Genomic DNA, 27,939 nt, shown 5'->3' with positions numbered 1-27,939 from the left:
ATTCAATTATAAAAGAAAATTAATAATTGTAAATTCTCATGCATTAATGTCTCAGGTTTATTTTAGTCTTGTGGTACAAGTGAATGTCATAATCATCCCTGCCATTATTTTCTGGAGAAGCATGCCGCCGAAAGGTCATTGGAATGAATGATTGTGTGTTTGTCGCGTAGATTGAACAGGGATGTTGCTGGGGATGGCCTACCATGTTGAGTACACGTCCTTCTTATCTTCATTGCAATTACCCTCTCTTGTCTTTTACTGAAATGTAAGGAATTCATTTAACTTCGTCTTCAAGTGTTCTCTTCTCTTAATCAATCTAAAAACGGCTTCTCACTCCATTGCTTCCTATCAAACTCTCTTCTCTCTCAATCACTTTGAGTTCTGAAACAAAACAAGACATGGCTGCAGCAGCTGTGGGACAAGCTTTGCTCTCTGCTTCTGTCCAGACCTTACTGGATAGGATCACCTCAAGCGAGCTTCGAGATTTCATGACCAACAGAAATCTCAAAGTCTCTCTCATGGATGAGATGAAGATTACTCTGTTGATGCTCGATGCTGTCCTCAATGATGCAGAGCAGAAGATGATCACCAACCATGCAGTAAAGGAATGGCTTGAAGAGTTGATAGATGCTGTCTATAATGCTGAGGATTTACTGGATGAGATCAACACTGAGTCTCTCAGATCCAAGGTTGAAAAAGATCCTCAAAACGTCGCTAACAAGGTGCGATCCTTCTTTTCTTCTTCTTTTGGTGAATTTAATTGGAGGATGAACTCCAAGCTAGAAGCAACATGCCGAAGGCTTGAAAACTTTGCCAAACAGAAGGATATCCTTGGTTTGCAAAGTGTTAGCTTGAGAGTGCATAAAACACCTTCAACTTCATTGGTAAATGAATCCGATGTGGTTGGTAGAGAGGATGATAAGGAGAAGCTAATGAAAATGCTTCTGTGTGATGAAGATCCAAAGGGTAATGACATAGAAGTGATCACTATATGGGGAATGGGAGGGTTGGGTAAAACCACCCTTGCTCAGCTCCTTTACAATGATGAGAAGGTGCTGGGGCATTTTGATTTGAAGGCATGGGCATGTGTTTTGGATGATTTTAGTGTTTCGAAGGTGACAAAGAATCTTCTTGAGTCCATCACTTCAAAAGTCTACGATAGCAAAAATCTAGACTTCCTTCGTGTTAAATTGAAAAATAGCTTAAGGAATAAGAAGTTTTTGATTGTGTTGGTTGATTTGTGGAATAAGAAATATAGTCATTGGGATGACCTTGTAACCCCATTTCACGGTGGAAGAAGGGGAAGCAAAATCATCGTAACAACTCGACAAAAAGAATTGTTGAAATCATGCAAACCTTTCCCGCGCATGAGTTGCGTTGTCTCTCAGATGATAATTGTTGGCTTTTACTCTCCAAGCATGCATTTGCAAATGAAGATCCAAATAGATATCCAGAGCTAGGAGTAATCGGTAAGAAAATTGCAAGAAAATGTGGTGGCCTACCAATCGCTGCTAAAACAATTGGAGGTCTTTTACGTTCAAAAGTGGATGTAAAGGAATGGAATAAAATTTTCAATAGCAACCAGTGGGACATACCAGATGATGATGTTTTGCCCGCTTTGCATTTGAGCTATATCTATCTTCCATCGCATTTGAAAAAATGTTTTGCTTATTGCTCAGTCTTCCCTAAAGATATGTTGTTGGAGAAAAAGAAATTGCTCTTGTTATGGATGCAGAAGGCTTTATACACCACAATCCCATGGGGAGAAGACATTTGAAATGGAAGCAGATGACTACTTTAATGAATTATTGTGTAGGTCATTCTTTCAGCAAGATGGTGGTGATCCAAAAAAGTTTGTCATGCATGATCTCATCAATGATTTAGCCAAAGTTGTATCTGGAAAGAGTTGCCTATGGTTTGAAGGCCAAAAAATTTCAAAATCTACTCTTCGTCATTTATCATATCCTATGCAAGTGTATGATGGCTCTAAAAGGTTTGAGAACTTCTATCAATTAAATTGTTTGAGGACTTTTTTACCCCAATCTATATACGATGGGAAGATGACACATTGTTCATTGACCCGAAAGGTACCACGAGATTTTTTGCCAAAACTAAAATGTTTAAGAGTACTATCTTTATTTGGCTATCACAATGTCAATGAGCTGCCTGATTCAATTGGTAATTTGCAACATTTGCGATATCTGGACCTTTCTCACAGTTGAATTGAAAGATTGCCTGATGCCGTCTTTACACTTTACAATTTGCAGACATTGCTTTTGTCAAATTGTAGGTGTTTTAAGGAATTGCCAGGAAAGATAGAAAGGCTTATTAGTCTACGTCACTTAGACAGTAGTGGCACCACTTTAAAGGAGATGCCTAGACAAATTACAAAACTAGAAAATCTTCAAAGTTTGAGTAGCTTTATGGTAGGCCAACAACTGACTGGATTAGGGATTGAAGAGTTAAAAAAACTCCCTGTCTACAAGGAAAACTTTCCCTTTCAAAACTAGAAAATGTTGTTGATTCAATGGATGCTTTGGAGGCAAATTTGAAGAGGAGAGACAAGATTGAGGAGTTAGTGTTGAAATGGAATTGTGATGCTCAAGATTCACAAATCGTAAAAAATGTACTTAACATGCTACAAACCTTCAACAAATTTACAAAGATTGACCATCAACCATTATGGTGGCACAATCTTTCCAGATTGGGTGGGAGATTCTTCATTCAAGAATATTTACATATTTATCAGTGAGTGATTGCAAGTATAGCATTTCGCTCCCATCATTTGGACATTTACCTTCTCTCAAAGAGCTTGTTATTGAAAGAATGGAATTAGTACAAAGAATTGGACATGAGTTCTATTGTAGCAATGTAGAGTTCTCTTCCTTTCAACCATTTCCATCCTTGGAGATTTTAGAATTTCGAGAAATGCTTGTTTGGGAGGAATGGATATTGTTTGATGGTGAAGGTGCCAAATTTTTCTTTTCCTCATCTCAAACTTTTGAGTTTATATGATTGTCCTATGTTGAAAGGAGACTTGCCTAGTAACCTTCCATCACTGACAAAGGTTTCTGTTTCAAATTGCAAACGGTTGAAGGCAAAATCAACAACTTTGCATTGGATTGCATCTATTGAAGAATTAGAAATTTATAAAGGGAAGCAAGGGTTATTGGGAGCTCTTGATGATTATTCTTTGGACTCTTTGAAATCCATAACAATTGGGAAGTGTGATTGCTTGCGATCTTTGCCAGGAATGATAATGGGTAGCTATTTTCTTGTAGAGTTATCTCTGCATGATATCCCATCAATCATCTCCTTTCCAATTGAAGGTTTGCCCGCTTCTTTACAATGTCTTGTAATTGGTAGTTGTGAGAAATTAGAGTTCGCACCTCAAGAATCTTTACAAAACTGCACATCACTTGAGGATTTGGAATAGCTGTCATTCCTTGGCATCCTTTCCATTAGGTTGTTTTCCCAAGCTTACATACCTTCAAATTATGAATTGTCAAAATTTGGAGACCTTTACATATGCTAGGGGGTCTGCTCTTGCCTTAAAATTATTTTTGATCACAAGTTGCAAAAAATTTAGATCAATGTTAGAAGTACACATTGATTCCCTTGCCAACCTTCAACATTTGTATCTAGGAACTCTTCCAAACTTAGAATCATTGCCTCAATGTGGTTTGCCTTCTAATTTACAAGCTTTGGAAATTAGTGGTTATGAGGGACTATGATAGAGCTCTGCTCTAAAGTAACTAATAGAACCAAGCTTTTAATGCAAATAGAAAGAAATGAGAAAAATTTTGAGGTTTTGATATTAATGCATATGAACTGAATCAGTGTTACAAAGAGAAACTCGCTGATTCTAGCCAAAACCTTATTCCCTATAACTGAAATTACAAACCAAATGAAAGTACACAACAACAACAACAACAAGGTCTCTCACTGGTGTTCGAGAGACCAGCACTCTCCTCGCTTCTGTCTGACTTCTCTAAAACATCCTTGAGTGCCAACAAAAATAATACAGCCAAATAAAGCAAGCAAAAAGGTGACTTCAATATCGAGACTAAATCTAAGCCACCCTACCAAAACATCATGGCATAATCCTTCTTTTCTGGACCCTCAAGATATTAATCCTAACCTAATGGGTATTTCCTTTCTACACCCAACTGCCCCCTTGATCTCCTCTTATAAGTCTGACCATATCTCACGGTCACATCATTTCTCGCCTCTAAGAGTCTCACCTTGTCCTCAAGGGGAATATCTGGAAATTGGAGAGAAATGGTGTCAGCTATCTCCCATGAATTCTCAAACTCGGGTAAATCTCTCCATTTCACTAAAACCTTCAGCTGGCCTATCATAAGTTTCCGAACCTTGCATATGTCTGGAGGTTGTACCTGTAACTCCAATTCTGCAGAAAGTGCTGGTGGTATAGTAGGAGTGACAATAGCTGAACAAACTGATTTTTTGAGTTGAGAAATGTGGAAGACAGGGTGAATGCGAGCTGTGGAAGGAAGTTCCAGCTTGTATGCGACCATTCCAATCTATTCTATGATCTTGAAGGGTCCATAAAAACGAGGGCTGAGTTTCTCATTAAGTCTTTTAGCTAAAGATTTCAGCTTGTAGGGTCTGATTTTGACATAAACTAAATCTCCAATGTCCAGCTATACCTCTCGCCTATGTTTGTCAGCTTGCTTCTTCATTCTTTCTTGCGCCACAGTGAGGTTTTCCCTTAAAATGGCAATAATGGAATTTCGGGATTGAATCTGTTCATTGACAGCTTTAATGCCTGATGGTTCCCCATTCATCTTAAAAAAGTAGGAGGGTCCCGTCCGTACACTGCCTTAAAGGGTGTCATTCCAGCAGCCCCATGATGAGATGTGTTGTACCAATACTTAGCCCAAGGTAACCATTGAGCCCACTGGGTTGGTTTCTCACTGGTGAAACAATGCAGATAAGTTTCTAAGCTCCTGTTCAAGACTTCGGTTTGGCCATCAGATTCCGGGTGGTAAGTAGAGCTAAGACAAATCTGAGTGCCTGCTTGCTTAAATAATTCCTTCTAAAACTGACTTACAAACACCCCATCCCTATCTGACACAATTGTTTTTGAAAACCCATACAATTTAACAATGTCATTAATGAATCTTTCAGCAACTTCTTTTGCTGTAAATGGGTGGGTCAAAGCCAAGAAGTGGGCATATTTTGTCAACCTATCAACAACAAGTATAACGTCATGTCTTTTGGATTTTGGAAGTCTTGTAATGAAATTCATGCTAATATCTTCCCAAATTTGTTGAGGAATTGGCAAGGGTTGTAACAGCCCAGCTGGAGTTAATGCTTGATATTTGTTCTTTTGGCACACGTCGCACTGTGACACATAGTGTTGGATATCTTTTTTCATGCCTTCCCAATATACAACAGTAGAGAGCCTCTTGTAAGTGCGCAAATAACTCGAATGGCCTCCGGTTGGTGAATCATGAAATTCCTTCATGAGCAATTGAATCCTGGTAGACTTCTTTAGTAGCACCAATTGTCCTTTATAGTGTAGACAACCCTTCACAAGGCTATATCCCTCCAAATTTCCTTGCTTGGTAATGACTTTTTGCAGTATATCATTTAACTTGGGGTTGGCATGTACTTCCTTCTCCCATTCTTCAAGGTCACCTTGCTGCCACAAAGAAAAACCATGTATCTCCAGATTTTCTTCTTTCCTTGAAAGTGCATCCGCTGCACGATTTTCCTTGCCCGGCTTGTAAGTTATTTCAAACTTGAACCCCATTAGTTTAGTGATCCAGTGTTGTTGACTTTCTTCTACAATTCTCTGTTCCAGCAGAAACTTTAAAGCTTTCTGATCTGTCCGGATGAAAAATCTCTCCCCCCCATACGTAGTGTCGCCATTTCTTGACCGCCATAACAATTGCCATAAGTTCCCTCTCATAAATGGAACATTGTTGAGCGCGGTTAGAGAGCTTTTGGCTGAAATATGCCATTGGACGACCATTCTGCATCAGCACTGCTTGTATTCCAGACCCGGAAGCATCTGTTTCCAACTCAAACGGGATGGAAAAATCAGGCATAGCCAGTACTGGAAGAGAAGTCATGGCTGTCTTGAGATTTTGGAAGGCTTCTTCAGCTTTTGGGGTCCATTTAAAGGCGTCTTTCTTAAGTAAATTAGTGAGAGGACTAGCGATTTTTTCATAATTCTTGACAAATCTTCTATAATACCCTGTCAACCCTAGGAACCCTCTTAAGGATTTCACATTCTTGGGTTTAGGCCACTGCACCATACTCTCAATTTTGTTGGGATCCGCTTGCACTCCCTCCTTGGAAATGAAATGCCCAAGATATTCAATTTTTGGTAGGGCAAAAGTGCACTTCTTAAGGTTGATCACTAGCTGGTTCTCTTTCAGGATAGACAAAACAGCTTTCAAATGTTTCAAGTGAGATGTTAAATCATGGCTATAAATAAGTATGTCATCAAAAAATACAAGTACAAATTTCCGAAAATGCTCTCGGAATATCTCATTCATTAAAGATTGGAATGTGAAAGGAGCATTGGTTAAACCAAAGGGTATTACCTTGAATTTATAATGTCCCTCGTGGGTTCTAAATGCTGTTTTATGTTCATCTCCAGCCATGATTTTGATCTGATGGTATCCAGACTTCAAATCCAGCTTGGTGAACATGGTGGCTCCTTTTAACTCATCCAACAACTCATCTATAGCCGGTATGGGAAACTTGTCAAGCACCGTGATTTTGTTCAAGGCTCTATAGTCCACACAGAATCTCCAACTTCCATCTTTTTTCTTAACCAACAAAACTAGACTTGAATAAGGACTTTGACTGGGCTGGATGATACCTACTCTCAACATATCTTTCACCATCTTCTCAATTTCATTTTTTTGAACATGAGGGTACCGATACGGCTGTATGTTAGGAGGTTGTTCTCCTGGTTTGGTTGCTATTGTATGATCATGAGAAAGAATTGGTGGTAACCCTTCAAAAGGTCGACAAACTATAGAGAATTGGTCCAGGAGAGTCTGAATTTCAGGTGCCAATTGTATAGTTTCAGTTGTTGTTTCCTTAATATTCATCCTATTATATTCGATCATGTACCCCTCCCCTCTCTTCTGGACGGATTGAATAAATGACTTAAGGGAAACCAAGGCCTTGGTTAGAGCAGGATCACCTTGTAAACACACCTTGTTTCCTTTCTTACCAATCTTCATGGTCAGTTGCCCCCAGTTAACCTTCACTTCTAAAGATTTTAATCATTCAATTCCTAGTACAGCATCCACGCCACTGAGTAGAAAGGGGTAGAAAGTTTGAATAATGTCTAGGCCTTGCACCTGTAACTTGAGGTCATTACAGCGTTGCTTTCCTTTAATACTAAACCCATCCCCAACAGTGATAGAGTATATGGCAATGTCTTCCACTGGAATTTTGATTTTGGTGACTAATTCCTCAGCTATGAAGTTGTGGGTAGCCCTACTATCAATCAAAATCACAATCTCGGCTTCCTCTAGTCTCCCACGTACCTTCATAGTGTGATTTCCTCCAAACCCAACTATGGAGTTTAGTGATAACTCCATTCAAGTTTCATCTTCTTTGGCCTCTTCACTATCTTTAGTGCACATTGGTTCATGGCCTTTGGTTCCCTTCTCGGACTCTAGCTCTAGCAACATCACTTGCAGATTTTTATTTTTGCAGATGTGATTAGGTCCGAATTTATCTGCACATTTGAAACACAAACCAAGCTCTTGCCGACAAGTTAATTCAGCATCTGAAAGTTGCTGGGTTTGTCCCCTGGACACGATGACGCTGTTCCTGTCATATTGCTTGCCACTTTTGAGTCTGCCGTTTTCGTCTCAACTCGTTTCTGGAGTCCCGAGTGTGTATTGAAGAGGTGTCCATGCTTTTACTGGGCTCAGCCACATGAGTGATCCATGTGAAAGGAGTTTCGGCTGATTCATTTTTAAGCCCACTTTGAAAACGCTGGCCTCGCAGAAACCGTGAGTCTTTGGCCTTCTCTATTACTTGATTCCTCTTATCCACCCTAATAGACATCTCCATAATTTCTCTAAGGGTACTGGCGGCCGTGAGCTTTAATTTAGCCCTTATCTGGTTTTAGTCCTACACGAAATGCCCTAACCACACACGATTCTGATGCGTCTCCCACCATAGCTAATACGTGTTCAAACTCCTCCACATACTCGTGCACAGAACGCTCCTGTTTGACTGCAAACATCATCTCATACTCATCCCCAAGTTGTGTCCTTTACTCGGGCTTGGAACCGGCTATAAACATAGGCGGAGTTATCTTCCAACTATTTTAAGGTAAATGAGAAAATTAATTTGGTCTTTCATGAGTCATCAAATTGTTTTAATTTACTAATTCTAATAGGTTAAGAATCTACCCTCTTGCTTTTAGACAATATTTGGTTATTAGTTTTGATGATAACAAGTAATATTAAAATTATTTTAAATGAGAATTGATATTTTTGGAAACTGAATCTAATTGATTGTCTTTATTGCAAAATCAGGAAACAACAAATAATTGACAATGGTCATGGAGGAAATTAGTTGTTGGGACCAAGAAAAGAAGGAAAGTTAACCATGACAAAATACACAAAAAAAAATTGATGTTGACGAATGATTTACAAGGAGATGAAAGATTGAATTTGAAGGTGCAAGCAGATTATTATTTATCCGAGCTTAGTTGTGTATTTCCTAAATATCATTGTTGGAATTTGAGCATCTGGGTGCTTAGAATGTTTTTGCTACCTAGCTTTTTCAATAGTAAACTACTTTTTACATTTGTTTTATTAGTTTTGGGTGAGTTGGGTGAAACCATGCATGCCAATTTTAGGTGAGTTTTGTAAAAACTTTTGTCATAGTTGTGAGTGAGCTCAATGTATAACTTACAGGGATTGTAATTGAATTTTTATAATGGGAAAATCTCTTGAATGTTTCTCAAGAGGATTGGACATAGGTTAGGGGACCGAATCAGGATAATTTTTGAGGTGCGTGATTCTCTCTCTTCCAATTTCTCTTATTAAGCTAACTTATTTATCTACACATTTTATTTTACATATAAACACTATCAAGATGTTTTAAACTTAGTATAATTAAATCATTATTAGAACTGTTGTAACCATCTATGTTAAATCTGGAGTGTCCAAATTGCTGATTAGATTTAATAAAAAAACTATAATTTTTTATTTTAATAAATATAAAGTGAAAATTAAAATAAATATATTTAATCTGAATCATTTAAATTAAATTTAAAGTGTTCAATTTAATATGGATGAGAGGGTGGGACTGGGTCCTGCAAGTTTTTCACATCTCAATTCTCAAAATAAGGTGAATGAAATAAATCACAATAATGGTAATATAAAATATGAGAATGTGAAGCTGATAATCGAGAGGAAATCACTTAGTTTGAATAAACTTCGTCTTCTTCAATTCTGATTTTTCAGTCTACAAGCCACAAAAAATTATTTGTTTCTTAGAATCTAAAACTTAATTGATTAACTAGACTTTCAAGTCATTTCTTGGCTTATTGAACATAACCAATGTCCTTATTTTCCAACATAATTATATACCTGGTTGTTACAAGTGAATTTTAATTTTAGTTGTGTGTCATAACTTATTTATAATTACCTTTAGCCATATGGTATCAAACTCAATTCCAAACTCATTATTTGTACCTAATGAAAAATATAGCATTATTAGACTTGCATAATTACCTAAATTGTTGATGATTTGGGTATCAAAGTATAATCTGAGATTCACCTTGAAGCATTTTTTTAACGCTTTATGTAAAAAGAATGATAGTTAGGTTCCAAAATTACTTGATTTTATTTTTATCTTTCTTAATTTATCATAAGAGGATCAAGGTTCATCTGACATCATAAACCAGTTGAAGAATATTAAACCAATTATATTTTACAACACACTGGGTCATATTTTAATAGTTCATATATCAAGAAGATGGGCTTGAGCCCAAAATTAGACTGGAGCAAGAAGGCCAGCCTAGAGGCCCAAGCCCAACCAATGACCCAATCACATTTTTGCAATGCTTCCCAAACTTTTTTAAAATGTTTTTTATCTCCTAAAATTTCTTGGGTTTTTCCTTTTTCCCAAACAAACAAAATCTGTAGAACATGCATGTCAACGATAAATGATTACGCATTGCATTACTGTTACCTTATATGAGAAGCACAATCCGAGTCAAAAGAAGCCCAATGAGTGTTTCTTAAAATTTTAACTTACAATATTTTATTATATTCCTTTTTGTTATTTCCAAATAAATCATTTTTCACCAGACATCTGAATATTATTAGTGTTTGAATAGATGGTAAAGATAGACTAGAATGAAATAAAATGAGTGAAAAATGGTGAATTGATGAATATGTACCTGTAAATAGATAAACTTTTAATTATGTCCAATCCTCACTACTATTTTTTCTCCTCTTCACTGCCATTCTCCAAGATTTCCCCGCCAAGATCAGTCATTTATCATATATTGATTATTGATGTCTATATTATATATATAATTTTATATGAAAGAATAATTGTCTCATCCGGTTACATGCACAACCCAAAAAATAAATAAACAAATAAATAAATAAACATAGATCTCATTAGTACCGTATATATCATAAACCAGGATAAGCAATAACATCTGATCACTTGATAACATCAATATCATAATCTACATAGAAGAGTAAGGGCTTGTCTGTTTTCTATTTTTAAAATCTATTTTTTCAAATAGAAAAATTTTAAAACTTGTTTAGTTAAGTATTTTTGATTTAATTGTTTTTAAAAATATTTTTATTTTTTATTTTTAAAAACAAAAAATAGAAACAACTTCAAGTTGTTTTCATTTTATTCTCTTGTTTTTAAAATACACTACATTTAATTATAAAAAATTACAGTTACCTTGATCAATTTATATTATAAATCATCGCCATTAATCACCTATAACCACCATTATTGATTTATTTTTTAATTCTAAAACTGGTGTTAGATTAACATAACTAAATGAATTTTTATTTTATTTTGTTTTCAAAATAATTTTAAAAATTGCGTTACAAAACAATTTTTAAAAACAAAAAAATAAAAATAATAACCAAACAGGCCATGCTGTATCTTGGTCTCTCTTCTCAATGAAATATCTTAAAGCCAACATAAAAATAATCTACTGTGTTTTGTATTCATGAATATTGTGTTGAAAATTTATGGACATCATATTTGTACATACATGAACATTCTATTGAGATAAGAGTAAATGTGTCTTTTCATCAATAACAAAATTTGTAAGAAAAACCTTTAAGCTTGCAATGCTTTTTCAAATTCTATTGAACCTTAATACAATTTTTTGTATTTTGGGGCCCTAAATGAGATCCTCCCAATAAATTATCACCCAATTTAGTTTAATTATATACTTTTGTACAAAATACCATCTGTTTATTTTTTAGAATTTTAATTTTAAAGAACGCGCATGTAAATTTGATAGAGATTATTACAATTAAAATATTCCAACCCTGTAAGGCAATTTAGATTAATAACATTGTTACTTCAAGGCTTGGTCTGGATGGAGGGGAAAGTGAGAAAAAAATAGGGAGAAGAGAAAATTATGAGAAAAAATCTTAAAAAATAGTAACTTCTTTTTTTACAATTTCTAGGAGATTTCTCTCCTAACTTTTCTTCTTCCCTTTTTCTTTCTCCCCATCCAAATGAAAAGTAAAAAATTATACAACTTTTAAAAGTTATCAAAATAAAATTTTGTAATATGAACAAAATATCTAATCTTATATTTTATAAATTAAAAGTAAGATAATAAAATATATTTAATAAGCTTTATTAGTCCATGTGATTTTGTCTAAAATTATTTTATAAATGGAGATAGAGGGAGTATTAGTTTATAGAGAAAGGCATTAAATAAATGACAATATACTCGGCCAACAGAATAAATAACAATATCGAGTTCATGATCATATAATTGAAGACTAAAAATAATAAAACAAGGGCAATTATAGATTGAATATTATGGAACTAACATCACTTAAATGAAATTTTAAATACAAGTCTGTAGATAGGGGGAAAAAGGCAAGAATGCACACAAGGACTGGTAAAATATATTATTTATAAATAAGAACTAATGACAAATCGTCATTTGAAAAAATACAAATTATAATTCTCATTTTAATGATAATTAATTTATTACTATTTTTTATTTGTGAATAATATCCTTTGGTGGTTCTTGCGTGCGATTCTCCCTAGAAAAAGTTACATCAGGAAAAGCTTCCCTTAATCAAAACCTTAACCTGATTTGAATTTATATTAGTTGATAAAATTAGATACAACTTAAACTATTTCTTTAATCTTATTTATAAGATAAAAAAGAGATTAATTTTAGTCATATATATAGGGTACCTCATTATTTTCTGTATTCATCTTTATTTTGTTGTCATTATTAAATATTAGAAAAATTTATTAAAAATATCTTTTTTATCTTTATTATGGTGTAGAGGTGAAAATTTTTAAAATTTTAAAACAGAGTTAATGAGACTTAAATTTTTTTAATTTTGATAAAATATATTAAAAATAATTTTTAAATAGAACTAGGACGTAGTTGTTAAAAACAATAATATTAAAAGAGTATTCTTCAATTTAGGACCCAACCCAAGTCAAGCATGTGCTGGGGCGAAGTTAGAAAATTTGATTAGAGGGGCCAATATAATAAAGTATATATAATAATTGAAAGAAAATTTATTAGATTGATATCACTAATATAGCATAAATATTTTAACATATATATTTATATTTAATTTTACTTTTATTTTTTAAGTTTTGCTCATCAATTTTTTATAGCATAAAAATAATTAATTATCATGTTTATGATAAATTTTTAACAATTTTCTTTGTAATATAAATTATCATTAAATTGACAAAGATTTCATCTTTCTCATGAGTATTGAATAATTTAAATACATTTTTGTAATTTAAGTACATTTTTGGGATTTAAAATTCTATTCAATCTAAAAAACCACTCCCTCCGTTAAAAAATATAAGATATTTTTAAATGAATTTTACCCTTAATAAAGTTGTTTCTTATCTTTAAACTAACCTTATTTTTTCATATTTATCTCTATTTAATATGATATTTCACCTTAAAATAAATATCAAATAATTTATTTAATAGGGACACTTTTAGAAAAAGACAATGATTATATCTTAAAAAACTAAAAATGCCTTACATTTTTTAACATCCAATCTTTCAAAAAATATCTCACATTTTTTAATGGAGAGAGTATATCAATGTGATAATGATACTCAATTGTGACAAATTATTTATGTTGATGAGTATATTATAGTAAAAACTATTCATATAATAAATTTTAATAGCTTTGTTATTATAGAAAAAAGTAATTTTTTTCAAAATAATATATCTTAATCATAACCTCTTAACTATTGAATAAGTGATTTTATGGTAGATATCAAACACATAGCATCTTGAGATTTTTGTTGCAGTGCTTGACAAAGTTTGTGATAATAATTCTCATAATTTTTTTCATCAAATATAAAATGAAAGCAAAATTAAATGATATTAATGCTTTAAGAGCAACTATAACATTATCTTGTTAAAAATAAGTAGATAATATAACATTATATTTTTCAAGCTACTGAAACAGTTAAACTATACATATGTAAAAAATTACTATAAAATTAAAATGAAAATTTCATTTAATGTCTTAAAATTTTTATAATATGTCAACTTATAAGGTCTGAGAATATGTAGCCCTTATATTTTACTAAGAAAAATTTAAAAGTCATGGAGGATTGTGGCCCTTACTAGTCTTCCCATGTCTCCAGCCTTGAGCATGCGTTAGTTAATAATAGTATTAATGAATATTGGATGTTTTGTTACCAATATTTATTTAATTTATTATTATATTTGTATGTTTTTAGTTATTTATAATAATTAATAATCTAGTGAGTCATTCTTATTCGGATCTAATGGAATCCAATGAAGCGGGTGGTGTGGTGTGGACTGTGGTGGGACTGTGAGAGTGAGAGGGTGATTCACCGATTTGATTACCCATTTGGGGGCTGCTTTTTAATCTTCTCACTTTCAGCCACGTGTCCCACTTTAGTGAAAGAGAAAAGAGGGAATTGCACTTAACTAAGAGTGGAATGATTTTATTCAAATAGGACCCCAACAAAATTTAAAACGTAAGTCCCTTCAATTTTAAAATTCGACAATATACTTTTAAGTTTTTAATTGTACCCTGATATAATGTAATATATTCTCAATTTTAAAATTAAAAATAAGTTACAAATTCAACAATATAAAATTATAAATTTGGAAGGTAAAATTGTAAATTTTTGAAAGTGTTCAAATACTAGCATGTCCCCCACCCCAAATTTCAACATTGAGATTTGTATTTCTCATTAAATTCAAGAAAGTGACTTATGAATTTAAAATAAAGAAATTAAAATTTTGACTCCCAAATTTAGTATTTTAATATTTTACAATTTCATTGTTCAAATTTGCAATTTCATCTTGTTGAATATGTGACTCCTTTTTTTAATTTTAATATAAAACATAAATCTTGATAATTAAATTTGAAAAAAATCAAGTTGCTATTTGAACATTTTTGAGAATTTGCAACTTTGTTTTCCAAACTTGCAATTTCATCATCTTGAATTTGCAACTCTCTTTCTTGATTTTAATATAGTTACAAATCATAATGATTAAATTTAAAAGTAACCCGTTATTATTTGAGTACTTCTAAAAATTTAAAACTTTGTTTCTCGAACTTAAAATTTTGTCTCCTTGAATTTCAACTCGTTCTTCTAATTTTAAAATTAAAAATATATTATATTATATGAAAATGTGAGCTAATGATTTAAAGGATTTATTTTACATTTAAAAATTTGTTAATATTTTACTTGAATAAAATGATTCCTCTGAGACTTAATTATCATCCCATCAAATAAAAGTCAATTACTTTTTCAATTTAAAAGCTTTTTTTCACGCTTGGTAAAAAAAAAAAATATCATTTGGGTATATCATAAACCGTGAGCAACATACATTTAAATTGTTAAAACAATGGTAAAAAAAATAAAAATCATGTAAATAATTTTAAATTGTTAAGAACTATTGTTGTCTTTGGACATCAGACCATCTTGCTCTCTTTATTTGTCTTTTGAGATTTGGCAAAGAACAAACAAATTTTTTAACAAATTGAGCATGCACTAGGCCAGTAATTTTTGTTAAATTTTAAATCAATGTTGTCAAGTTCAGTTTGTTAAACTGTAAACATCATGTACATCTCAAGCTTTCCCAATAAACAAGAGACATTAGTTTGGTGTTCAAAACATTAAATTAATAATAGTTAAGTCTTTGCTAATTTTTTTTAAATGAGTTATAAATATCAATTTAGATAGTTATATTATAAACAATAATTCCTAATATAATTTTAGACATACATTTGAAATTTAAATGACTTTTCTACAATTAAAATTTTTAAATTTGGACTTGTTTAAATCAATATTTACAACTTTTTTTCTAAAATTTTTTGCCAGGACTTAATTGTTATTAATTTTAAGTCTTGGACTTAACTGCCATTCTAGATCTTGGGATGACTATGAAGTAAGATAAAGCTTGCATAAATTACTATAATTACCTTAAAACATGTTGAAGTCTGTGCACTATTATAGAAATGAACTTTAATAGTAGTTAAAAAAAGATTTTACAGAGTGGTTTCAAAAGAGATGTTACAAATTGAAATCAATGTAGAAAGTCGTTGAAAAGTTAAAAAAAAAAAAATACGTACCACATTTTCTATATGGATTATGATGACAACTGATATATGATGTAATTTTGTTGAATAGCTTATCAGTTTCTATACATTGCCTATATATCTCATACACAAAAATATACAATTAAAATTGGCATAGAAAGTAATTAATTTTTTTAAATTTTTAAAAACCTTTATTACTTATTTACTTTCCACATTAATTAACTAGGCAACTGATGTACGTAGAAAATATTACTTACTTCATCAGTTCCTCAAGAAACCAATGTAAAAAATCTAACAAGGCTTTTAATTATAAATTTGTCACCGTCTTGATTTTTTTTTTTAACATTATTTGGCCGGCAATTAATATAAAAAGTTACTTTTAAAAAGCCAAATATGTATTAGTGGCGAAAGCTTAGAGTTGATGTCGTAACTTTGCTATTACAAATTCCAACAAGACATTAGCTTGCCATAAATAAATATTATAATGAGCAAAATATCCTTGTCAGTTTTAAAGACATGTTTGAGAGAAAGTTAACAATATACTTCTTTTGATCTAAAATATAAGTAATTTTTTTTAAAAAAATAGTATACCAATATAACGTTCATTATCATAAAAATATATACTCTTTCCGTTTAAAAATATAAGGTATTTTTTGAGGAGTTGGATGTTTAAAAATATAATGCATTTTTTATCTTTTGAGGTGTAATTATTACATTTTTTTCAAAAGTGTTCCTATTAATAAATGACTTTATATTTATTATAGGGTGTTTAATAGGGGTACATATAAAAAGATAGGGTTAATTTAAAAGTAGGTAATTATTTTATTGAAAGATAAGATTCGGTTAAAAATACCTTATATTTTTTAACGGAGGAAGTAACGTTTTCTTTTTTACCTCTAGTCCCAATTACTCATATATTATATGATATATAAAGCAGATACATTTATATAAATATCTTGGTTAGTAAATACGTAAGGTAAAATAAAAAAGAAAAATTTACATGTATTAAGTTATTTATATTTATATATGCCCTTTATTTATATTCTATAATTCTAAAAATCATCATATTGTGTCCATTTTTTTTAATTGAAAAATCAGTAGTAACGTTACATGTGTCTCATATATCATCTATAGTTGACTGTCCTTATCATTTTTATTAAGATGATATTGTATCAGTACTTCTATATTATGATAAACTACATAATTTGATTATTGCTTTTTTAATTGAATCCAAATCTTGTGATGTAAAGGGGACAGATCTGCTTTTCGTCAACAGTGAACATTCCTTTTTAATCATTAGTAATATCTTTCTTTCTTTCTTTCTTTGTTTTTTTTTTTTTTTGTGCCCCTCTCTCTTTCGGTGAAAGCAACGTGTCTAATAATTATTCAAAGAAAGAGTCACCTTTATGCGTTCTTCCTCTTATCCCCAAAAATAAGCACTGTGAGTTTCTTTATGGATAATATTAATCTTTCATCTACTATTATTATTTTGTCTGGATTATATAGTAAAGTTGTAGTTGTCAATGTCTCAATAGAGATGTAAATATTTCATGAAGAAGAAATTTTCTATATTATCTTATGATCATAGATTAAATATTAATTGTTCAGCCAAAAATATATATTAAATATTAATGATTATTTTAAAATTTTTTGAAACTATTCAGTTTAGGGAATTGTATGTCTGATGATCTTAAGAATCAAAGCTATTCGAAAAACTATAAGTTATTGGTGGACTAAATTGTTTTGTTTCTACAATAAAAATTGGCACACAAGGCTAGTTCAGATGATAAAAGTTAATTAGAGTATAGGTAAAAATTAAATATTTAAATTAATAAGGATTAATTTTAGTAAAAAGGACTAATCGTTCACAATATAATGAATTAAGTTCAAATTCTCACTAGAAGAGTGTCTATATTTAACATACGACTGTACCTCAAACAAGATTACCTTACATCAAAAGATATTTGTAAATAATAATAAAAAGTTAAATGTTCAAATCTTCTCAATGTATAAAAAAGTTTAAAATTGAAAATCCCATTATGGTCCAAAAGAATCTAGTATTTATCATTATTAATTTTATGTTATATCATTTTGTATGATTTTTTTTAGTTTAACATTTATGAATCGAATTGGCTAATTCATGAATTTTTAATTCAATTTTATTGGAAAGATTTTTACTTTGCACTTTAATTAGTCATAAGTCATGACATGAAAAATTTTATTGGAAAGATTTTTACTTTGCACTTTAATTAGTCATAAGTCATGACATGTCATCATGCATTGTATTAAAAATGGGGTAATATATTTTGAGCCTGAATTCAAGTATTATTTTCTTTTTTATTTTTGAATGAAAGTATTATTTTCTTTTGTGTGTGTATATGTCAAAGCTAAGGAATATTCTAGATCAAAATCTAAGAGACATGAAAGAGACCTTGATATGGTGATTGGGGCCCGTTGAAAAATGAAAAATAAGATAGTGATTTGTGAGTGATGGTAAAATCATAGCCATGCCTATGCCTAGACATTAGTCATTAATGATTAAGACTTCTTCAATAAAATGTTGTTCTTTTGTCCTTCACATATTCACATTTATTTTCTTATACCCCTGCCATTCCATCGATGGTAAATGTTGTGTGTTGTTAATTATACTCTTATTAATTATAAGGATTAGTTGTTCATAATGTAACTAATTAGTTTTCAAAGATTTGTTAGGAGAAGTGTTTTAGATTCTTGGTACCCAATTATTCTTAAAAAAATTACTTTTAATAAAAGGATGCACGCGTGTAAAAAAAAATATAAATATTCTAATGCAAAATGTAATCTCATAAAAATATGAGAAAGATGTTTTTTTTATTTGTGAAAAATTATCATGTTTTATAAAGTTTCAAGAATATCATTAAAACTAAAGAATAAAAATGAAACATTGTTATATATATCTTTTTCAAAGACATCTTATAATTGAGACTTTTTTTAATTTTTGTAAACCATCTTGTAAAAAGGACATGAGAGAGTATACATATCTATTACTATTAAAAAAATTGAAATTAGATTCGCCAAAAAGAAAAAGAAAAATAAAAATTGAAACTGGCGATGGACAAATATGATATCCTCTATGAGACTGCTTTTTTATACCTCTCCCTTTTTGTAAAATTTTTTAACAAATTACATTGTAATGACCTTTCAATTTTGATATGTAAATTAATATATATATATATATATATATAATGTAAATATGTCAATCATTAAATTTTTTTACATAATAAATTTTTTTTATAAATTTACATAATTTTTATTCATAATGAATGGAAGAAACTATATGTGTAATTGAAAATTTAGTTTGGCAATTTTGAATCTTTTATTATGTGAATCTCACAACGTATATTATATTTTTTATTTTCTTGTAAAATATTTAGGCACATTACTAATTTTTTAATTAAAAATATCTATCACTCACTGATATCATTAAATTTGTGACAAGCTTAAATTTACCATTAAATTTGTAATGTTTGACAAGAATGTGATGATATTTTGTATTTATCTAATTTTTTACTAATTTATGTAATTAATGACAGATGTTTAGTTCATCACAAAATTTCTGTCACTAATGCCTATGATTAGTGACATATTAGAAACATGTTAAATGTATTTTAATTTTACTAGTAGTTGTGTTTCTATATATGTGGTTGTGTGTGCAAGAAAGATCACACTAAAGTCCTACACAGAGAATCTAAATAAAAAAAAATCCCATGAAATCATATGATTACCTTAAATTCTTATTTATATATATATATATATATATATATTTGAGTTAAGGATAAAAATGTCCTAGTGTATGCAAAAGGTTGACCTTAAAATCAACTATAGGTGATTAATATCCTCCAATTTTAAAATTTTTGTATTCTATTACCTTGCCATTTTTTCTGTCCTTTTTATTAGTGGAGCCCACATTTAAATTTTTAATATTTTTTATTATGATATAGTGGGTCCTGCTAATATTTGTTTATAATATATTTATAATATCTTGTGTCCTTCTTTCTTCCCTCTTTCCTCCATCACCCTCCTCTTCATTTCTGCCATAACCGCCACTCTCTCAAGCTTCCTCAAGTCTTGCAGCACCACAACTTACCCTTCATCACAAAGCCAGTCCAAACCACCCTCTCCCTCAATCGATCTATGCATCCTCCCTCCCTCCCTCCTTTCTCTCTCCATCCTATCTCCCTCTCCCCCTCCTCTTTTTGCACATGAATGGCAAGTCAAGAATAGTATCGCTACAACAAGTATCGATGAAGGCGCGGAGTTTGGTTCCAAGAGAAAGAGACTTGCCAAGAACATGTTATCATCCTCAATCCTTAATCCGTGCCCTGAGTAATGGAATACTAACTAGTCCCCTGCCTTGCATGCATGCATGCTCTATTGTTGAGCTCGCATCCTTGGTGAAGAAATAAAGTGTCTTGAGTTGGCGGCTGGCATTCCTAGAATCCTCAGAATCGAACATGTAACACATGAACTGTCGAGCATGACAAATGGCGTTCCTAGAATCCTCACCAACATCCTCTCATTTGTCTCTCTCACCCTCTCCTCTCTGTCTCAAATCCTTAACCTTGTTGACAGCGTGATGATGATGTTGGTATTCTTAGTGTAGTGCTTGGTTCTTACCTCATGCAGCACTAAATGTTCAAAGCTTTCTCCCCTTACCAAGGTCTTGGACGGCATAAGGCTAGTCACAAAAAACTTGCTGCGGGTGGCAAAACTTTTACTTCTCATCTTCCTTTACTTTTCACCTCCTAAGTTTTCTTGACATATCTAAAGACCAAATCTCCTATGAATGATTTAGTTGGGAATGGCTGGTGCTTTGGAAACTCTTTGCAGGCAAGCGTTCGGGGCTAAGAAATACAAGATATTAGGTGTTTACATGCAATGATCATGAGTTGTGTTATTGCTATGCTGCATTTATCTCATTACCTTTATTTCTGTTTGCTTTTTTGATCTCGAAGTTCTTGGGAGAGCCCGTGTTAGTGTTAGAGCAAAGACTCTTTTAGTCTTAGACCAAAATTGTGGTTCCTACTTGGATTTCTCTTGTGTCTCTAGTGCTTCACGTGTTTTGGCCTGGTTCTTCACACTCAGGACAACGAAGTAGAGAGCCTATTTCATACGTCTATGTTTTCCTCCAATAGTAAGGTGTAAGAGAGGGAGGGAGGGTGAGAGAGGGAGGGAGAAGAAGACGAGAGGGGGATAGAGAGGAAATATTAAAAAAAATGAATTTTGGGACCCACTTTAATATCTTATAATAAAAAACATTAAAATATTTAAATGTGGGATGCACCAAACAGAAAAATAATGTTAAGGGCACGATTAATCAAATTTCTGAAGTTAAATGAAAAAATTAACTTATAGTTGAGTTTTGGGTCATTTATGATCACAGTTGATGGATAAAATTGACCTATAACCATATATCTTTTATTGAAATTATCAATTAATGTTACATAGCTGTTAATTATTATTGTTTAATTGTCAATTGAGAAGTTAAATGTGACAATTCATGTGAGCTCCTTTGTAAGTGAGAGCAGGTTTGATCATGCTTGTAACTTCAAACCTAATGTTTACTCTTCAAATTCTTAAAAAAAAAAAAATTGATAATTTTGGTGAAGGACATGAGACTTCAAAATAATTGTTTAATGTTTAGATTGTGTGTGTGTTTTTTTTTTTTTGGGGGGGGGGGGGCTTGAATATACTCTATTTGTCTTAGTGATGGACCGCACTCTCTCCTAGATAACTCACACCACCGTTCATTTTAGATTCTCACTCAATCCTCTTATATTACTGATTATGATTGCTACTATAGTCTATCATTAATAATAGTAATATCAGTTCCCATTTTCAATAATTTACAAACATTATTTCTTATAGGTCGGAAACAACTATTCCCTCTGTTTAAAATTATTAAATATTTTTAACTAACTTCCATTAAAAAGACAGTTATAATCATTAAGAACTACCTGCTTTTTATTTCATATCGTCTATCCTTATTTAATAAGGTAATTTAATAAAAAAATAACTATAAAAATCTCGTTTATTTTTTTGTTTATAAAATCTCATTTATTTTAAATATTCATTAGGAACAGTTTTTGAAAAAAATTCATTATATTGCTATTATTACTCTTTTTATGATGTTTTATTTAAATTGAAAATAATATTTTGGAGAAATAAATGATAATTAAATGGAAAATTTAAATAGAACTATAATATAATATAGTAGCTAAATATTTGTGTTTTGCTTTTTTAAGGCCCCAATGTTTTGCTGAATTTTAATTATTACTATTTACTTATATTAAATTATAGATCATTACATCATTATTGTTGGCATCACAATTACTCTCTCAAGAATATTTATTAGTTATCATCAGACTCTTTAATTAAAGTGATAATTAATCTAGAACATGTCTAAGTTGCTAGATACTAAATCATCAACATGTCATAATTAAACCAAAAAATAAATGATGGGTATACTTCATCCCGTCTCAATCACTAATAAATGTCTCTCAGATTTTTTTTAAAAAGTTAAAGATAGTAGTTTAAGTTTTAGGATTAAATGATAAATTTTGTTCCTAAATTACAAGTTCGAGTATTTAAAAAAGTTAAAGATAAATTAGGAGTATATTTCATCCCATCTCAATTACTAATACATGTCTCAAATAGTTTTAAGGCTAAATGGTAGATTTGCCCATAAGCTATAGGTTTAGGAGTATCTGAGTTCCTAAACTTATTTTTGATAAAATATTTTCTTTTAACTTTTAAAAATAGTGCAATATTATTCCTACAGTTAATAAATATTAATTTTGACAATTAGTTGACCACAAAATTATATATAAAGATCCAAAAAATTACAAAAAAGAATCAAGAAAATTTCTTGATATTCTTCTACAAGTTTGGGTCATTGTGCAATTTTTGAGATCATTTTTTATAATTTTCTAATCAACTAACAGTTAAATTTACTTTTGTTAACTATATGAACATTACACTATTTTTAAAATTTAAAAAGAAATATTGTATAAAAAATAAGTTTAAGCTTATGCTTATAGATTTATAGTTTACGGGTAAAATTGTCATTTAACCATAAGTTTTAACTAACTAAATTTGTGCCAAAGCATATAGATTTTCAAATTTATCCCTAATTAAGGTTATGTCCTTGATATACTTACCTCCAATACATTTTTGCCACTTGGATAATTTTTACATCTCATCAATTAACTCTCTTCAACAGAGTTTTCCGCCATTTGCTATGACAAATGGAAAGAAAACAAATAAACCTAGTTTTTGTCTCAATTAATCATTGTTGCCGCTGCAAGTTTTTCTGGCAAAAACAAGAGATAAAAGACTTATGGAGAGTTAATTACTTTAAGGGAGTTAATTGATGAGTTGACAGAAAGGGCAAAAATACTTTATTTTTATTACTTTAAGGGCAAACTTGTTTCAATAAATACATTAGGGTGCTAGTATTTCTCAAAAAATACTTTAGAGGTAAAAATACACATTACCCATCCATTAGGATGCTAGGTATTTCTCAAAAAAATTAATTGAGTTGGCATTTTATTCATCCATCTCATACAAATTATTCACAGTGGAGGGGCTTCCATGGTAATAGGGGAGAGGAGGACAACATGGTAAAGAAAAAATTATTTATAATATTTTAAAGCTGCAGCTACTTTTTTCAAATGTAAAAGCTTCTTCAAGCCACTTTTTCAAATTCATTTTCAAACGGGTTTAGGGAGTACATTTGAAAAATTATTTTGCCCACCTATTTGATACTCAAACAACTTTCTCCATTTGAAAAGTTAGGAAATGCTTTCCAAAAGCGGGAGTACCCAAATAGAGCCAAAAGTGCATTCTAACTCTCTAGAAGTGATATGCGACATTTTGAGTTAGCGTGGTCCAGAATATCTCGCTTTTTGCGTAGCTGAGGATATTAAATGTTTGATGTTAAAAGACTAGAAAATATCTCATAAGCATACATCTTTTAGGGAAGCAAAAACTTATGTTGATTGGCTTGCATTGAGTGTTAAAATATAAGTGAAGAAAAGAGTATTGGAAAACTTGATCAAAGATTTGATTCAAGTCGTATGTAAAAATACTCTTCTTAATAGTTATTCGGCCACATAAAATAAGAAATGCAGCAACACCTTAAAACTAAACGAACCCTTCCATTAATAAAGCAAGGACACAAAATAGAAATGTAAAATGACTGGAGGAAGAAGAGAAGAGCTTGAAAACTTAAAAGCAGTGTGTTAAACAAACAACGGACAAAAGCTTATATAAGGTGAAAATTCACGGGTGGGTTAAGGACAATTAATTACAATTTATTAGTTTAAAAATTAAATATGACTTAACGATCATTAAAGAAAACTGTTTCTAAGCATTGTATATAATTAAAAGTATAATCAATAGTGATTAAAGTTTGAACATTTACTTTGTCACTTGTTTTCTTAATCTATTTACTTGTTCAAATTTTATTATGAGCGCATGTATATACTAAGCAATATTTTCAAAACCAGACTGGACATTGAACAGAAAAAGTCAAAGATTCACAGTTCACATGGTTTAACCGAGTTGGACTAATGGTCTAATCGGTGATATAATAATTAAATTAAAAAAATTATATATGTATATAATAATTTAAATATAAGAAATACATATGAAATTGCTATTTAACTTAAAAAAATTAAATATTTTAAGTTTATCATGACTTAACAAGTCACATGATACAACATAATATTAAATAATTAAAAAAATTAGTTATTTTAAAAAAAATTGATAAAAAATAAAAATTTTTTGAACAGTCTAGTTTTTGAATACCGGATCCGGTTCCCAGTTCGACCGCCGGTTTAAAACGGTTCAACCTAGCTCAACTCCTAAAACAGTTTTTTCTTATGAACCAGACCAAAAACCAGACCGATCTAACTGTTCGGTCTGGTCTGGTTTTCAAAACACTGATACTCAGACTTTCTCAAGTTTAAGCAATGTACGACCTCTTTTAACAAACACAATGAGAGTTGTGGTAGAATCACCTCCAAACCATGGGAGTCTCTTGAATCAAGATTTGTTTAATAGCCATATAAATCAGACTAACCATCTAATATATATTATTTTATTTTGCTTTACCTCCTTGTTATTAAAAAAAATTCTCATATATGCTTTCCGATGCATTTAATTTATTAGTTATTCACTTTTCCTTTTTCACATTTATTAGTCTTTTCACATCCAATGGGTCTTATTTTTAAAAGGAAGAATCATATTTAAGGACCTTTCAAAGAAATTATTCACAAATAATGACTAACAACAAGTTTCATTTTAAAAAAATGACATTCTCATTTTAACAATAATCCATTCCGTATTGATTATTATTTATGAATAATTTTTTGAGGGATCCTTAAATGTGATTCTCCCTTTTTTAAACTCTCAAGTCTCAATCAAGAGTATAAAAGAAATGCCTTTGTTTTAAGGGCAAATTGTCCAAAAATACCTCACCACAAATTTATTTGCTAAGTAGGAGTTAGGACAAATTTTAAAAATGGATCCTTCACTGGCATTAATTTCTAATGGCTAAATGACATAAATGCCCTTGCTATAAAGAAAAGGCAAAAGTGTATTGAGGTCTTTCACTCTCAATATTTCACACAAGGTCCTTCAATATCAATATGTCACTAGGTCCTTTGCTGTCAATAATTTCACATCAACACTTACTATAAAGTCATTTACTATTAATATGTCACAAAGTTCTTCATTGTCAATAATTTGGAATACTAGAAGTAAGGATCTTCAGTCATATGCTATGATTCTTTCGCTATATGCATTTGAATATCAATTATATGTAAGAAAATTTCTATTTATTCGAATAATATTTCTTCATATTTGAATATCACTTAATAATTTTTCTTATGGATATTTTGAAAGCATACGGAATTTTTCTTCCTCAATATGCAACTAATCTTCAATAAAATGCAAATTTCTTCCATATATTTGAATAACACTTTTGCATATTTGAATAAATGGAAGAAATTTGCGTAACACTTTTGCACATTTGAATATTACTCATTAATTTCTCTTATAAAAATTTTTGAAAGGATATGCAATCTTTCTTCCTCAATATGCGACTGATCTTCAATAAAATGCAAATTTCTTCCATATATTTGAATAACACTTTTGCATATTCGAATAAATGGAAGAAATTTTCGTAACACTTTTGCATATTTAAATATTACTCATTAATTTCTCTTATGAAAACTTTTGAAAGTATATGCAATCTTTCTTCTTTGATATGCGACTGATTTTTAATGAAATGCAAATTTCTTTTATCTATTCAAATAACATTTTTGCATATTTGAATATCACTTATTAATTTCTCTTACAGATACTTTTGGAAGTATATACAATCTTTCTCCTTTGATGTGCGATTGATTTTCAACAAAATGTAAATTTTTTCACATATTTGAATAACAATTTTTCATATTCGAATAAATGGAAGTTCATTTGCAATTCCTTAAAGTGATATTTGAATATCCAAAATGATTATTCGAATAAATGAAAGAAAAAATACATTTTCAAAATATCTAAAATGCATATTCGAATATGGTTTAGAACTTGAAGTTTAAATATTGCATCAATATTGTGTTTTCAGAATATCACAAATGTAATTTGGGCTTTAAATATTACATCAATGTTGCATTTTCAGAATATCACAAATGCATATTCTAAAAATACAAGTGAATATTCTGAAAACACACATGGACATCCTAAAATCGCAAATGGATATTTTAAAAATTTACTCATTTTTTATGAAAACACTAAAAGATATTCTCAATGGTCACTATTGTTATATATAAGGCTTAATTATACTAACATAAAGTATAAAGAACAACAATTGAATACTAACTAAGAATCCTAATCTATTAGGCAATATACAACCATTAGGTATAAGTGTAACATTCACGTAGTAAAAATAAGGTGGTCTAATTTAGAAACCAATTATTGAGAAAATCTCATTCCAACAAAGTGAGTGAATTTCTTAGAATTTGATGAGCTTGCTTTCACATTTCAATCATAATTGTTACTTCCCAAACCAAAATTATCTCCATCAATCTTTAGTCTCTCAAAAATCCTAATTTATTGAACTAAACTTCATTTTATTAAAATATAAAATCACAAATGGTCTCACTTCTACAATTAAACAAGTTAATTGGCATTCCAACTGACAAATAATACAACCCAAAACAATAATTCCTATCAATACTGTTGGTGCAGATATTGCCAGTCTCTTGCTCCTTTTCTTGTACAAGAATGCCCTTTTTTGTAGCTCCAATTGTGTTTTTTGTACTATAGTTTCCAACTTCAACAATTCCCAATCATTGCTTGAATGAATGGCTTTTACGGATAGCGTCTTCTTCTCTCTTTGCACCCTCTTCTATCAACTTCAATTCTGCTTCCTGTTGCCACATGTGGATAGATGATAAAATGTTAAGCAGGAAAGTGGCCACTAAATTAGGGAGAATACCACATAAGCAAAATCGATGTCTCTGGTCATCGACAATGGGCAACATAACTGGGACAACTAAACTTGAACTACAAAATATGCATTAGAAGAGTGCTTTACATAATTGAGGAACCTAATCAAAGGCATATTAGATATCCACCAAAGAAAGATGCTTCACAAGCATTCTATGCTTACCCTCACAGCAATACACTATGAGATTCACCATATTCGGATGACTAATTTGGCTCAAATATATCTCTTCATTTTACTTCATCCCATGCTGACTCAGTCAATCACGTGTGAAAAAAAAAATCAACTTTAATATGATAGACCCTATGAAAAATTCAACATTAGGATAACCAATTATGATAGTCCTTCGTGGCTAAAGGTTGTGATATTTAAAAGCCCTGATAATGTGAAATTAACATACCCCTATGACGATAGATTATTAGTCTGAGGACATCTTGTCTGTGATTTTTCATCTTGTTAGAAGCTCAAGAAGAACAACCCCAAAAGCATGTACATCACTCTTATCAGTTAGCTTACCTGAAAACAAAAAGTTATTATTTTCCTTCAACAACAATAAAAATGAACAAGGCC

At 30.8% G+C, this 27,939-nt stretch overlaps 2 pseudogenes; both read left to right on the top strand.

Moving 5' to 3' along the window:
• LOC129317299 (putative disease resistance RPP13-like protein 1) overlaps positions 1-27,939 on the top strand; it is a 104,772-nt pseudogene that overhangs the window by 14,114 nt on the left and 62,719 nt on the right.
• Positions 234-8,979, top strand: LOC129318059 (putative disease resistance RPP13-like protein 1; annotated as a pseudogene).

The sequence above is a fragment of the Prosopis cineraria genome, unplaced genomic scaffold (assembly GCF_029017545.1).
Source record: "Prosopis cineraria cultivar Desert tree isolate PC_DT_omini unplaced genomic scaffold, ASM2901754v1 PC8, whole genome shotgun sequence".
NCBI classification, from domain to species: Eukaryota; Viridiplantae; Streptophyta; class Magnoliopsida; order Fabales; family Fabaceae; genus Prosopis; species Prosopis cineraria.
Note: the sequence above shows the minus strand (reverse complement) of the source record. Positions and strands in the feature narration are given on the sequence as shown.